Source organism: Suncus etruscus, chromosome 10 (assembly GCF_024139225.1).
Source record: "Suncus etruscus isolate mSunEtr1 chromosome 10, mSunEtr1.pri.cur, whole genome shotgun sequence".
Classification (NCBI taxonomy): Eukaryota; Metazoa; Chordata; class Mammalia; order Eulipotyphla; family Soricidae; genus Suncus; species Suncus etruscus.
The window spans coordinates 96,367,759-96,382,209 of NC_064857.1; the positions used below are offsets into that span (position 1 = coordinate 96,367,759).

Here is a 14,451-nt window from a genome sequence, read left to right on the forward strand (position 1 = left end):
TGCAAACAGCAACCACATGAGTCTGTCTGCCCCACCCCAGCAAAGATGAGGGCTTCTGGTCAATGCAAACACCAAGAATCAAGTCTATGGCAAGACAAGACTTTCCTTCTCAGTCAGCCTAAACCCAGGTGGGTTGGAGAAGTCTTGTCAGGACATCAGAGAGCACCTCCAGAGCCACTGCCTTTAAGCCAATTCAGTCAACTCTTTCTCATCTGCAACTCGGGGAAGTCCTTAGGGCATAAAGGTTCCAGAAGGCTTCTGTGCCTTAAAGGCTGAACTTTCAACAGGCTTGGGACTTATATAACCTGGGGCCAAATTTAGAAAGAGAAAGAGACATAGAGGAAAGAAAGGAAGGAAAGAAAGAAAGAAAAAGAAAGAAAGAAAGAAGAAAAAGAAAGAAAAGAAAGAAAGAAAGAAAGAAAGAAAGAAGAAAAAGAAAGAAAGAAAGAAGAAAGAAAGAAAGAAAGAAAGAAAAGAAAGAAAGAAAGAAAGAAAGAAAGAAGAAAGAAAGAAAAAAGAAAGAAAGAAAGAAAGAAAGAAAGAAAGAAAAGAAAGAAGAAAAAAGAAGGAAAAGGGAAAATAAAAACAAAAAAGAAAGAAGAAAAAGGAAGGAAGAAAGAAAAGAAAGGAAAAAAGGAAGGAAGGAAGGAAGAGGAGAAGGAAGGAAGGAAGGACGGAAGCAAGCAAGCAAGCAAGCAAGCCTGTTCCTCGAAGTAAATACACGGTCACACAGTCCCAAAATTAAGAACTGAACTGAAGATATCATTCAAAGGTTGAAACATATGCAGGAGGCCTGGGATATTGCTTTGTTTTTATAATTTTTATTTTAATACTATGACTTTACCAATTTGTTCATAATACAGTCATTTCAAGCATTAAATATTTAAGTACCAATCCCACTCACCAGTGTGACCTTCCCTTCACCAGTGTCCCCAATCTCCCATCCATCGCTGTAGCTTACTTCTATGCAGGCACAAACAAATTTATTTCATATTTTTTACAACATAAAGGCCAATGAAATGATCAAAACTTAGATCAACAAGGGCCAATTTGAAATTATTGTTCTATCTCTCCATGGTGTTACTAAAGTCAGTGTCTAAGGATTTACTGGACTGTGGTTGGCTCTAGTTGAGGCTTCTGTGTTACTTGTTTAGGCTCACTGAGCTTGGTAGATGTAACTTTGCCATCAGATTTGTTGTGGCACTATTGGGCTGACACTGCTATAAAATATTGCCATATATAAATTTTGAACACAGGGACCGGAGAGATAGCATTAAGATAAGTGTTTGCCTTGCATGAAGAAGGGTGGTAGTTCGAATCCCAGCATCCCATATGGTTCCCCGTGCCTGCCAGGGGCGATTTCTGAGCCTAGAGCCAGGAGTAACCCCTGAGCACTGCCGGGTATGACTCAAAAACAAAAACAAAAATCTTGAACACAGCCATGCAGTACAGGATTTGTATCTAAAACAAATTTGGTGGCTTGGAAGTTTGATAAGGTTAAGCTGCAGAGCTGAGCCGTTTCTGTCTGAGATTGTTGAGAGTCACTTAAACTACTGTAGTTCATGCAGAAAAGGGGGCTCTTAGCCCCTGTTTTCTGGGAGTGCCACAGAGGTATCATACAGCCTGGATCAAGCCTGGGAATATCTTTTGGAATTTGACTTAGGAGCTGGGCTATCTCTGCCAGGAAGATGGTGGTGGTAGGCAAGGACTGTTAGGTATTCCAGGTTGCGGGGACTTGGTCCAATCCATTTCCAAAAAGAAACCCCCAGAGTTTTCAGTCCCATTTCACTTGAAAGAATTCATCAAGTTCATCAAGGCATTCAGGCATCAAGGCCTGGATTTGATCCCTGGCACTGGATTAATCTAAGCACCAGTGTGACCCCAAATACAGAGTTGGGAGTAAATGCTGAGCACAGCTGCGTATGGCCCCAAAACATCTCCCCCATCCAAAAAAAATATTAATACCTTCAGGGGAGGCTTGTTTAAAGCCCAGAGCACAGGCTTTAAAGGAAAAGGCCCTGAGTTTAATTCCAGCAGTGCATGACCCAGGCCAAAAATTTAAGAACAGGGTTTTTGGGGTTTTGTTTTGTTTCGTTTATTTTTGTTTTGGAGCCACACACCAGGGATTACTTTTGATGGTCAGAAGTAACTCCTGGCAGGCTCAGGAGTTACTCAGCCACACTCAGCAATACTCAGGCTTTCTCTGGCTCTGAACTCAGGAATTACTCTTGGTGATGCTTGGATATGAGATGCTGGAGATCAAAAGTAGGTCAGCCACAGTAACGTGCAAGTAAAAAGCACCCTATCCACTTTACTATCTTTCCAGACCCTTCACTATTGTTTTTGTTGATGTCTAAAGTCTTTCATAAAAAATATAAACATAGTTTTGTAAAGATTTTTGTAGATCCTATTGTCATAAAAGCCCCTATCATTAAACTTCTCTTTTATTCCCCCCCCCCATTATTTCCTATGATTCTTTTATTGGTATCTTTGAGGAGCACCCCCTTTTCACCTGCTTTTTCTTTAGAAGGATCTTCCTCCATTCAGAGCCTATTTTCATACTCCCCTTGAAATCCCTTCAGGGCTGGAACCCAGCGTGAGCTAGCCAGGGACACCACTTCCCCAAAGGGTCCTGCTGCTGTCTGAAGGACAATAGCCCCTGGGCTCTGTGAAGCCCGGTGCCAGGCCCAGCTGCTGCTGCTTCCACCCCCATGCCTCTGTCCCATTCCCTGGTTCATTCTTTCCTGGAATCCCAGTTCCTTCGGGTGGCCTCGGCCACATAATTCCAAGCAGCTCCACCTCACAGCTGTGGCCCCTCGCCTGCCACCACCCACCCCCTCGGCTTTCAATGTTCTTTTCACATACGCCCAGGGCTCCTGCCAGGAAAGTTCACTTCCTCTATGAGGCCCCCTTTCATGATGTCACTCTTTTCTGGCCTTGCGTGTCATGCCAATTCTTCACACGCTTAATGAAAGGATTCGAAGGCACAGGGATTGAATCAATGAGGTCCTTTTTCGTTCTGAACATCAGTAAACAGCACTGATCAGTTCAATGAGTTCAGATTCACGGTTATTTCCCTGCTTGCTGCTCTCTCTTCCCCAGCATTAAATCCCTCTGAAATGCCTCTTGTTATCTCCAGCTAATGAAGAATGTCACTCTTTTTTCTTAGGTTTGAACACATGCCAGAACTTTGGCCTGAGAGATCTGTGCAACACTGGAGAGCCCTGATTACAAAATCTTCAACTTTCCCTTGTGATGGCTTACTGGCTTTCTCTCCTTGCTTGATATCCTCTTCATGGAATTATCCTGCTCACAGTATTTTTATCTCCTTGGCCATGAAAGTGTAATCATTTATTGACTAAGACAAAACAAACCTATTTCCTAGTATATTACAAGTAATATACTTAGCCATGTAAAGGTTCAGCTGATCTGTAACATAGCATTGAGATAACTTCAACAAAATGTCCCTTCTCACCTCTGTTTGTTTGTTTATTGTTTGGTCAAACCCAGTGGTGCTCAGGGGTTACTCCTGACTCTGCAATCAGAAATTGCTCCTGGGGTCGGAGCAGTGGCACAAGCAGTAGGGCATTTGCCTTGCATGCAGCTGACCTAGGACAGACCTCGGTTCTATCCCCCAGTGTCCCATATGACCCCCTAAGCCAGGAGCGATTTCTGAGCTCATAGTCAGGAGTAACCCCTGAGCATCACTGGGTGTGGCCCAAAAACAAACAAACAAAAAAAAAAGATAAAGAAAAAGAAATCCCTCCTGGAAGGGACCATATGGGATGCTGAGATTTGAACCACTGTTTGTCCTGGATTGGGTGTGTTCAAGGCAATTGTCCTACTGTTGCACTGTGCTATCTCTCTGGCCCTGCCTTTAACATTTTAACCAAAAATAGCCTGCACTTATGGGGTGCTGGAGAAATAGTAAGAGCACTTGTCTTGCCTGTGGCTGACCCATCCAGGTTTGATCTCTGACACCACATACGGTTTTCTGAGCCTGCCAGGAGTTATTCCTGAGCTCAATGCCAGGAGTAAGCCTGAACACTGCTGGGTGTGGCCCAAAATACTAAATAAATATAGTCTGGACTGTGAAGTCTAAGAGTAAGTATAGCAGGTGAGGCACTTGCCTTAAACACAGCCCAGCTGGGTTTGATCTCCTGTAAACATATAAGCAAGCACCTCCAGAACTGATCCCTGAGCACAAGGCCAGAGAGATGGCTCAGTGGACTGAGCAAATGAAAGAAACCCAGGCTCAGTCCTCAGAACGGTATGGTCCCCCAGCACTTTTAGGAATAGTGCCCTCTGAGCACTAAATAGAGAATAGCATTTGAGCTCTGTGTGATGTGGCCCCAAAGACATAAAAGGAAGAGAAACAGATGGAGAGAGCACATATGCACACCACTGAACAAGGGCCAAAGAGTTAGTGCAGGGGTTGATGTCCTTGCCTTGCAAGTAGCCAACCTGGATTTGATCCCTGGTACCAGTATGTGATTCCCACACCACTGCCAGGAGTAATTTCTGATCAAAGACCCAGATTAAGCCCTGAGCACCACCTGGTGAGCTTCTTCCCTGTTTTTTTTTTTTTTAATTTAATCTGTTTTCTTTTTTTGGGGGGGTCACACCTGGCAGCACTCAGGAGTTAATCCTGGCTCTGAGCTCAGAAATCATTCCTGGCAGACTCAGGGGACCATATGGGATGCTGGGATTAGAACTGCTGTTTGGGGGCCGGAGAGATAGCATGGAGGTAAGGCATTTGCCTTTTATGCAGAAGGTCATCGGTTCGAATCCCGGCGTCCCATATGGTCCCCCGTACCTGCCAGGAGCAATTTCTGAGCATGAAGCCAGGAGTAACCCCTGAGCACTGCCAGGTGTGACCCCAAAACCACACACACACACACACACACACAAACACACACAAAGAACTGCTGTTTGGCTGCATACAAGGCAAATGCCCTACCGCTGTACTATCTCTCCGGCCCTTCTTCCCTGTTTAAAAAAAAAAAAGACGGGGCTGGTGAGGTGGCGCTAGAGGTAAGTTGCCTTGCAAGTGCTAGCCAAGGAAGGACCGCGGCTCAATCCCCCAGCAAACCATATGATCCCCCCAAGCCAGGGGCAATTTCTGAGCGCTTAGCCAGGAGTAATCCCTGAGCATCAAACGGTTGTTGCCCCAAAAACCAAAAGAAAAAATAAAGACACACACACACACACACACACACACACACACACAGATGAAATAGTACCGAGAAAAGGTTTTTAAGACCAAAAGACTCTACACTGTCCCTATAACACAGGGGTGGCGAACAAGTTCGACACAAAGAGCCAAAATTTTAAACTGTGAGAGTCAGAGAGCCACACCACGCAGTGACCTGCCAAAACAGACAAACACTCACACAAAAGCATCTAATTTTAACAATAATCTATAAAACGCATATTGCATTTTGCCATTTTGAGTGAGAGTCAAAATCCTGCAGTGATGGCGAGGGTGAGCTGCATCCTCCACACTAAGAACTAACGGCCAGATGTGACCCAACATGTGACACACGGGTCCCCCCTCGCTGGCCCGTGCAGTTGTTTCCGAGGGATGGGAGACGGGACTCCGTGCTTGGAGATCTCTCCTCAGAGGTCCCTCCGCAGAAGCAGCAGAACAAGATCCAAACTTGGCAAAGAGCCACAGTATATAAAATGATGATAAAAGGCAAAGAGCCGCATTCATTTTGGCCGGGAGCCGCATGCGGCTCGAGAGCCGCGTGTTGCCACCCCTGCTATAATACTTAATGCTAAGCTGGAACAATGGTATAGCAAGGGGGGCACTTACCTTGCACACAATCAGCCTGACTTCCATCCCTGACACCCCATATGGTCCCGCAAGTTCCGTCAGGAGAGATCTTTGAGCACAGATCTTGAGCACAGAGCCAGGAGTAAATCCTGAACACTGCTGCGTGTGGTCCAAAAACAAAACAAAAACCCAAAATATGAATTTCCTTTATAGTCCTTTAAAAGTAAGATTCTACACGAGATCATGGGTGAGGATAGGTTAAGTGGTTCAGGTATTATAGTCTCATCAGGGTCCAGATGCTGTTGACACCGCAGCATAGTGACAAGGGTCAGTAGAAGCATCTAGGACCTGATCACAGGGGCTCCAAGCCCCCTTCACTACCTACCAGACTTCCAGCAATCACTCCACCACTCCATGCCCAAGTCATCTGGACTGAAAATCAACAGAGATTAATCAAACAGTGGGTTGTGCTGAAAAAGTAAAGGCCTCCTGTGCAGCTGTTCTCTGAGGAAAGGACAGAAACTCTCTGGCCAGACTCACCAGTCTGAACCTTCCTCTGCAGGACCATCACACAGCCTTACCCCTACACACCCCTTGTGCCAGGCAGAACCCTCGAGCACTTTTCATTCTTTTCTTGGAGCCTGCTGCACCACCCTCTACAGGAGAAAGTGAGCTTGCTGGGGGGACATGATGGATTCTTTGAGTTGTCACTCAAAAGACAGGAAAAATTCCAGATCACAGCACAAAATGGGTCTCGTTTTTCAAGATGCTTGTTAATATTTTTTAATTAACCAAATGGAGAAAATTCATTTTGATGTACTTTGTTTGATGTATAGTTTTATCCTTACACTCCACGTAAGTCTGTTCCCTTGCTTTTATTTTTATTATTTTTTTTATTTTGGTTTTTGGGCCACACCTGGCAGTGCGCAGGGGTTACTCCTGGTTCTATGCTCAGAAATTGTTCCTGACTCAGGGGACCATATGGGATGCTGGGATTCGAACCACCGTCCTTCTGCATCTAAGGCAAACGCCTTACCATGTGCTATCTCTCCGTTCCCCCCTTTTTTTTGTTTGTTTTTGGATCACACCTGATGACGCTCAGAGGTTACTCCTGGCTTGGGAGGGATCAGATGGAACGCCAGGGGATTGAACCGTGGTCTGTCCTAGGCTAGCACTTGCAAGGCAGACACCTTACCTCTAGCACCACCACTTTGCCCCCTCCTTGCTTTATGTTTTATTGATTCTTTTATTCACTTTCCTCACTTCTATCTCCTCATCTGCTGTTTAGGGTGACTCAGTTTCCCAATAATTATGTAAAGGGGGGAGGAACATGTGGGATTATGGAGATTTTTGTTTGTTTGTTTTGTTTTGTTGGCCACACCTGTCAGTGTCCAGGAATTGCTCCTGGCTTTAAGCTCAGAAATTCCTCCTGGCATACTTGGGAGACCATCTGGGAGGCCAGGGATAGAATCCGGGTCAGCCATGTGCAAGGTGAATGCCCTACCCGCTGTGCTACTGCTCCAGACCCACTCTACTTAGAGATTTAAAACCTGTGCTGGATGGGCTGGAGCAATAGCACAGGGGTAAGGTGTTTGCCTTGCACACAGCCAACATAGGATGGCCCTGGTTTGAATCCCGGCATCCCATATGGTCCCCGCGTCTGCCAGGAGCGACTTCTGAGCACAGAGCCAGGAGTAATTCCTGAGCGCTGCCAGTTGTGACCCAAAAACAAAAAGCAAAAAGTACAGACTAGTACGACTAGTGGGACTGTCAACTAGTCCAGCATCTATTAAAAACAGAATAGAGACGAGTTCAGATATTTAAAACAGAACTACCTTATTGTTAGTGGAGCACCTGTTAGTGGAGCCTATGGCTCCAAAATGAGTGTCTGGTGAGACGCAGGCCTGGAAGCAAACGTTGATGCAAGAAATAATCCACACAGTGAAGAGGTACAAGAATGGGTTCAGGAAATCCAGTGCACAAGCAAGGAATTCAACCACCCAAGCTTTCTGCTCCTAAGATGGAATGCTGCTCAGTGGAAAAAGACCAAAGAATGAGCCTCTGCCTTGCCTTCCTCAGACCCCTGCTTGTATTGACAAAAATCAGGTCCCACCCTAGGGTGGGAGAAGAATACCAAGTAGGAAATAATCCAACATACCATCACCAGATCACACCCTAGGGTGGAGTACAAATATTAAGGTAGGATCAGTAACCCAACACCTTATGATCAAGGAATTCCTCTCCTCAGTATCTAGAAAAAAAACTATCCACCAAAAAAAAAAAAAATCCATGCACAATTCTGTCCTCTGCAACACTATTTACAGCAGCCAAGATCTTCAAACAACACACTGCTTCGTGACAACTGAGTGGATAAAGTTATGGTGGAGATAGATGCACATGGTGGTTCTACTGAGGATAAGGAAAAGATGAGCCAGAGAGATAGAACAGAAGGTAGGGGGCTTGACCTCCACTGAACCTACCCAGGTTCAATCTGCAGGTGGTCCCTGAGCATCTTGAGAATGGATTCCAGAGCACAGAGACATAGCCCTGAGCAGCACCGAGTGTGACCTCACCCCAAAATAAAACAAATGAGAAAGACCCTTGTGGATAGGACTGTTCCTATCTGCTCCTCTTGGCCTGCCTGCATGTGTGGTGCAGTCCTTCCCCCAAGCAGGAGCAGATGCTTTCAGCCGTCTTTCCCCAGCTCTCAACCCATGCAGACCCCCAGGATGCTCCAGGGGGCCACAGGTGGAAAAATAAGATAAATGAGGGCCACAGAAAAAAGACTAAGGGACCAGAACTGAGAACGCTAGGGAGGAGTTTTTCTTAGAAAACAGGTGAACTCAAGGCTAGAGAGACAGCACAGCAGGTAGGGTGCTTGCCTTCTAGTTGCTGACTCAGGTTCAATCCTTGCATCTTTTATGACCCCTGAACCCCTCCCTGCCTGGGCCAGAGCCAGGAGTAACCCCTGAGCATCACCAGGTGTGGTCCAAAAACAAGATACAAACAAGATGGAGATTGGTGGGCAAGAAGTAAAAGTGGGGCCATCCCCTAATACTACAACAAAGTGAGCCCCAGAGCCATTAAAAGTCCAAATCCAAAAACTAAAACTAAGGTAGGTTGACGTGTAAAAAAAAATGTGACAGACAATATCAATGATTAGTGGCAGAAAATAATTCAGTTAAGCCTCAAATGTTCAAAGAACTGGGCCATTTTTTTCCCTTTCACTTTTTTTCTCTTGTTTGAGGGCTACTGGTTTACTATTCACTCTCTACTCAGGGTCACTTCTGGCAGAGCTCCAGGTCTCATGTATGGTGCCAGGCATCTAACCTGGGCCAGCTGCATGTAAAGCAAGTGCCCTATCTCTGCCTGCAACATCCATTTTTTATTAAATCAGAGCCACACATGTGCTCATCTGTGGTGTATGACTGCCTTTTCTCTACAGGACAGAGCTGGGCACTTGCACCTGAGCATAATGGGCCATGGCACCTAAGACATGCACTTTGAGGCCCTTGATGGACAATTTTTCAATCCTTGAGGATGGCAATCATATCCAGTGTCCTTTCTCTCTGATTGTTAGCACAGAGCCTTTAGGAAAGCAGTGCCATTTGCATCACTTGGGTACTCTTGACAGCACTTTGTGTCCTTGCTAGGGTTTGTCACTGTCATATGATGGGTGATGAGACCACTAGAGGCTGTGTTGGCACTGAGTCATGCATGGCTCAGCAGATTAGCTGGTCTCCCTTTGTTCTGGTCTCCCTTTGGCCACTGAGGGTCCCTGGGAGTTTCTCTCTGCGACTTTCTCAAAGGTCTGAAAAGTGGCAGCAACACGGCAAAGATCTTAACCTAGTTCACCCTCACTTACAGGGGAGAAAACAGCATTCCTCAAAGAGCTGGAGTGAGTGACATGTTCCCTTAGCCCAGGGCTCTCCTGGCAGGCATGGGGATGCTGCGATTTGAACCACCGTTGGTCCTGGCCGCTTGCAAGGCAAAGGTCCTACTGCTGTGTTATCTCTTGGACCCCTGAAAATTATTTTTTTTTGTTTTTGTTTTGGGGTCACACCCGGCAGCACTCAGGGGTTACTCCTGGCTCTACACTCAGAAATTGCTCCTTGAAGGCTCAAGGGACCATATGGGATGCCGGGATTTGAACCACCATCCTTCTGCTTGCAAGGCAAACACCCTACCTCCATGCTATCTCCCCAGAAAAACTTATTTTTTGTTTGTTTGTTTTTTGTTTTGGGGTCACACCCGGCAGCGCTCAGGGGTTACTCCTAGCTCTATGCTTAGAAATCGCCCCTGGCAGGCACAGGAGACCATGGGATGTCAGGGATTCCAACCACCATCCTTCTGCATGAAAGGCAAACACCTTACCTCCACGCTATCTCTCCGACCCTGAAAACTTATTTTTTAAATATTTTTTTAGGCGGCACCCAGAATCCTCTTGCAGCGGTTCCTGGCCGCGATTCAGCTTGGTCCTGGAAGAGAACCCCCTTCCTGGGCCAAGTCAGCAAGTGCCAAGGCCAGCGAGGGCAGAGAAGAAGCCGAGTCCTCAGGCTCCCATACCCGGAGCGTGTCCAAAGCAAGTACCAGAGACTTCCTGGAGGTGAAGGGAGAAGGTGAACATCATGAAAACATGGGTGCAGACTTGCAGGCCAGCCTGGAGCAGATTGAAGAGAAGCCCGTGCCTGCCACCCAGCCCCGTGGCACCAGCCCCAGAACCATCTCGAAGAAACACGTCTGGTGGCAAGTCCAGCCTTGTCCTGGGTTAGCTCGACTGACTGGGCCCGTCAGTGTGCATGTCTGTCTGTCTGTCTATCTGTCTGTCTGTCTGCACAAACCTCAATCTAACGATATCTCTTGGATTTATTGCATTAAAAAAAAGCACTAAATTTATGTCCTGTCTTTTTTTGGGGGGAGGGTTGGGTTTTGGGGTCACACCCGGCAGCGTTCAGGGGGTTACTCCTGGCTCTGCGCTCAGAAATCACTCCTGGCAGGCTCGGGGGACCTTATGGGATGCCAGGATTCGAACCACTGTCCTTCTGCATGTAAGGCAAATGCCCTACCTCCATGCTATCTCTCCGGTTCCTTTCTGCCTGCCTGCCTGCCTGCCTTTATAGCATATATTTCTCTCTCTCTTTCTCTCTCTCTCTCTTCTTCCTCCTTCCTTTTTTCCTTTCAAAAACTGTGGTTCACAATATTGTTACTGAAGAGGTATCATGCAAATAACTCTATCTCCTTTCAGCACCCAGTTCTTGTCCAGAGTGATCATTTCCAACTATCATTGTCATGTGGTCCCGTCTCTGCCCTCACTGCACTCCCCTATTCCTTCTTTGTGGCAGACTTCCTGCCATGGACTAGTCCTCCTATTGTCTTTGTGTATTTTTTACCATACTGTCCTTTTTTTAGAAAACTTTTTTTAATTTTATTTGACAGGGGCATCTTTGGGCTACACCTAGCAGGTGCCTATGACTCACCTGGCTCTGTGCTCAAGGATCACCCAGTTAATGCTCAAGGGGATCCTATGCTGTGCCAAGGATAGAAGAGCACTTTCAGTGCAAGTTAAGCCCTGTACTATCTCTTCAGCCTGATAGCATTTTTTCGTCTGAGGGTGAGGAGCGGTCACACTTGGCATTGCTCAGTGCTTAGGGATTCCTCTGGCAGTGCTCAGGGACCATAAGGGTTGTGGGGATCAAAACCTTGTCAGTTGAGGCCAAAGAGATAGCACAGCAGTAGGGGTTTGCCTTGCACGCAGCCAACCCGGAATGGACCCAGTTTTGATTCCTGGCATCCCATAAGGTCTCCAAGCCTGCCAGGAGCGATTTCTAAGGCTCTAGGAGCGAGCCTCAACACCTGGGCCCTTTGATTCTCCAGACTTCGGGTTTCACCTTCTGTTCTGAACCTCAACTCACTAGCAGGGGTCCTCAAACTTTTTAAACAGGGGGCCAGTTCACTGTCCCTCAGACCATTAAAGGGTCTGACTATAGCGAAAACAAAACTTATGAACAAATTCTTATGCACACTGCATGTATCTTATTTTGCAATGAAGAAACAAAACAGATACAAATACAATATGTGGCCCGCGGGCCATAGTTTGAGGACCACTGCGAGAGAGAACATGAAGGCTCGATGAAACGTGACTAATCTTTTAAACTTAGGCACCTCAAAATGCCAAGTCTGTAATGAGAGGATGTCTCTATCCTTTTGCAAACATTTGGTTGTGTTACTCATCAGTGCTTTCCATTTTGTCTTAGCCTACCTGCCATTAAGATTCAGAAAGTTGGACCAGAGAGATAGTATAGTGAATAAGGTGCTTGTCTTTCATGCAGCTGAACTGGGGTTCAATCCTTGGCATCCTATATGGTCCCACCCCCAGCACCACCAGGATTAATTCCTGAGTATAGAGGCAGAAGCAATCTCTGAACATTGTTAGGTGTGCCCAAAGACAAAACAATCAAAAAAGGAAAAGAAAAAACTCAAAAAACAGGGTCCAAGAAATAATACAGAGGTAAGGTTCTTGCCTTGCACATGACAACTTGGGTTCTATCCTTGGCACTGCATAGAGTCCCCTGAGTTCCACCAGGAGTAATTTCTTTTTGTTTTGTTTTGTTTTGTTTTTTGGGCCATACCCATTTGATGCTCAGGGGTTACTCCTGGCTAAGCGCTCAGAAATTGCCCCTGGCTTGGGGGGACCATATGGGACGCCGGGGGATCGAACCGTGGTCCTTCCTTAGCTAGTGCTTGCAAGGCAGACACCTTACCTCTAGCACCACCTCACCGGCCCCCAGGAGTAATTTCTGAGCACAGAATCAGGAATGAGTCCTTGGAACTGCCAGATGTGATCTAAAAAACAAACAAACAAAAAAGTGAAACAAAAACTTATAAAAGTCTCTGAGTGAGTCCATCTACACAATATAATATGGAGTAGAAGCTTAGCAGAAGTAGTGGCCTTAATGAGATATTCAAGACAGTAAATAAAAAAAATACTCAGTTCCACAAAGGCAGTTGCCTTGACAGTTTAAAATGGAATCCAGAAAAAAAAAAAGTAAAGTGAAATCCAGGGGGCTGGAGCCATAGTACAGCAAGGAGGGTGTATGCCTCAACATCCTATATGGTCCCCTGAGCATCAGCAGGAGTGATTCCTGAGCGCAAAGCTAGGAGTAACCCTGAACATTAACATGCATGCTGCAGAAAAAAAAAAAAAAAGAAAAAGAAGTAACACAGACGTTGTGATTGTTCTTAATATCAGATGATGGTGAATCAAAAGAACATAAGGCCAGGGAGATGGCTCAAGTGACTGGACTCTGGCCTGCATTCAGCCCCAGCACTAGCACTACACGGTTCCCTTAAGAACCACACTAGAAAACAAACAAACAAACAAACAAAATGGGGCCGGGCGGTGGCGCTAAAGGTAAGGTGCCTGCCTTGCCTGCGCTATCCTTGGACGGACCGCGGTTCGATCCCCCGGTGTCCCATATGGTCCCCCAAGCCAGGAGGAACTTCTGAGCACATAGCCAGGAGTAACCCCTGAGCGTTACGGGTGTGGCCCAAAAAAAAAAAAAAACCACACTAGAAACAGCTATAAACCTATAAACAAACAAATGATGAGACTACAAGATAATTCTTTTTTTTTGTTTTGTTTTGTTTTGTTTTGTTTTTGGGTCACACCCGACGGGCGCTCAGGGGTTCCTCCTGGCTCTATGCTCAGAAATGGCTCCTGGCAGGCTTGGTGGACCATATGGGATGCTGGAATTAGAACCACCGACCTTCTGCATACAAGGCAAACACCCTACCTCCATGCTATCTCTCTGCCCCCCTTTTTTTAGAAGGGAGGAGGGAGGGAGGAGGAAGGAGGGAGGGAGGGAGGAGGGAGGGAGGAAGGGAGGGAGGGAGGGAGGGAGGGAGGGATAAAAGGAGAGAGGGAGGGAGGGAGGGAGGAAGAGGAGGAGGGAGGAGTGGAGTGGAGCCGAGCGGGCAGCACTGCCAAAATGAATCTTTTAAAGCTTTTAAACTTTAACTCACGACCAGCATCTTCTGGGGATGTGACTTGGATGCCAAACATGTGCCTTGCCTGCCTGAGACCTGGTTGCTCCCTGGCACCACAAAGAGATAGGGGGTGGGGGGAAGAGAGGAAAACTGCCTGCCATAGAAGCAATCTGACAACAGAAGGAAGGAAGGAAGGAAGGAAGGAAGGAAGGAAGGAAGGAAGGAAGGAAGGAAGGAAGGAAGGAAGGAAGGAAGGAAGGAAGGAAGGAAGGAAGGAAGGAAGGAAGGAAGGAAGGGAGGAAGGGAGGAAGGGAGGAAGGGAGGAAGGAAAAGGAGGGAGGGAGGGAGGGAGGAAGGAAGGAGAAAGAAAGGAAGGAAGAAAGGAAGGAAGGAAGGAAGGAAGGAAGGAAGGAAGGAAGAAGAAAGAAGGAAGGAAGGAGGAAGGAAGGAGGAAGGAAGGAAGGAGGAAGAAAGAAAAAGGAGAGAGAAAGAAAGAAAGAAAGAAAGAAAGAAAGAAAGAAAGAAAGAAAGAAGAAAGAAAGAAAGAAAGAAAGAAAAGAAAGAAGAAAGAAGAAGAAAAAGAAAGAAAGAAGAAAAAGAAAGAAAGAAGAAAGAAAGAAAGAAAGAAAGAAAGAAGAAAGAAAGAAAAAGAAAGAAAGAAAGAAGAAAAAAGAAAGAAAGAAAGA

General features: G+C 46.3%; 1 pseudogene; it reads left to right on the forward strand.

Moving 5' to 3' along the window:
• Positions 1–5,476: 5,476 nt before the first annotated feature.
• Positions 5,477–10,551, forward strand: LOC126020275 (jupiter microtubule associated homolog 1-like; annotated as a pseudogene).
• The last annotated feature ends 3,900 nt before the right edge of the window (positions 10,552–14,451 follow it).